We start from the raw sequence: 1,280 nt of genomic DNA on the forward strand, positions 1-1,280 counted from the left end.
CGAAAAACAAAGCAGCAGAGCACCGGGCTTCTGGGCGCTGTGAAGGCAATTGCCAAAACCAGGAAGCTGCTCCTTCCCAAGCACAGTCAGCTGCCTATGTTCTTGCTTCTCGACACACTCACCGCTGCCCTTCTTTTCAGCAGCTGCCACCGTCTTCTGTGCATCTCGGAGCCTCTGGCGACGAGCAAGACTTGCCAAGGTGGGACGCATCAGGACCAAGTAAAAACCCAGGCAAGTTGTCCTGGAACGCTTTTCCATTCGCTTGCCGAGAGTGAATTCAACAGGCAGGAGAGCGGCAGCCACCGTCCTCCAGCAGTCGGAAGGCTTCGCACACAAGCCCGCTTCTTTGCGGCTTCGTTCTTCGCCTCTTCCAAGCAACCGCGATCTCTGCTTTTCGGAGGCGAAGAAGCGGCTAATTCGCGCACAGCTCAGTAGAGCGCCAGCGGAGCGCTCCGGAGCGCCGCTTCAAGCCGAAAGACACCGGGAAGCGGCACTTTCCTCCGGATAGCTCCGGAGCCGCGCTTCTGCTTCTCTAGTCGTCTCTATCTTAGCGAAAAGCTTTCCCACTCCATTTGGCAAGGGGAGAGCGTACCTGCACTGCACACTAGCCGCGGTTTTAAAAGAAAGAGGATTTGCTGCACATTCCAAGGACACGGCTCTTCCGAGGCAATCTGCAACCTGCTGTCAGATGGAAGTGCTCTCTGCCCTCTCTGCCCAGCTCTAGGTACTAGCGGGCACTTTCAGCCTGGGCGAGGCAAATAACCTCGAGAGATGTCACAGAGCATAAGTGGAGCACAGATGCTCAAAAGCAGCAAAGCTGAAGAGCCTGGCTCAGCTTCACTAGTGTGCAATTCACTGACTGCGAAAAACAAAGCAGCAGAGCACCGGGCTTCTGGGCGCTGTGAAGGCAATTGCCAAAACCAGGAAGCTGCTCCTTCCCAAGCACAGTCAGCTGCCTATGTTCTTGCTTCTCGACACACTCACCGCTGCCCTTCTTTTCAGCAGCTGCCACCGTCTTCTGTGCATCTCGGAGCCTCTGGCGACGAGCAAGACTTGCCAAGGTGGGACGCATCAGGACCAAGTCAAAACCCAGGCAAGTTGTCCTGGAACGCTTTCCATTCGCTTGCCGAGAGTGAATTCAAGAGGGAGGAGAGCGGCAGCCACCGTCCTCCAGCAGTCTGAAGGCTTCGCCCACAAGCCCGCTTCTTTGCGGCTTCGTTCTTCGCCTCTTCCAAGCAACCGCGATCTCTGCCTCTCGGAGGCGAAGAAGCGGCTAATTC

This window comes from Anomalospiza imberbis, unplaced genomic scaffold, assembly GCF_031753505.1.
Source record: "Anomalospiza imberbis isolate Cuckoo-Finch-1a 21T00152 unplaced genomic scaffold, ASM3175350v1 scaffold_92, whole genome shotgun sequence".
Lineage (NCBI taxonomy): Eukaryota > Metazoa > Chordata > Aves > Passeriformes > Viduidae > Anomalospiza > Anomalospiza imberbis.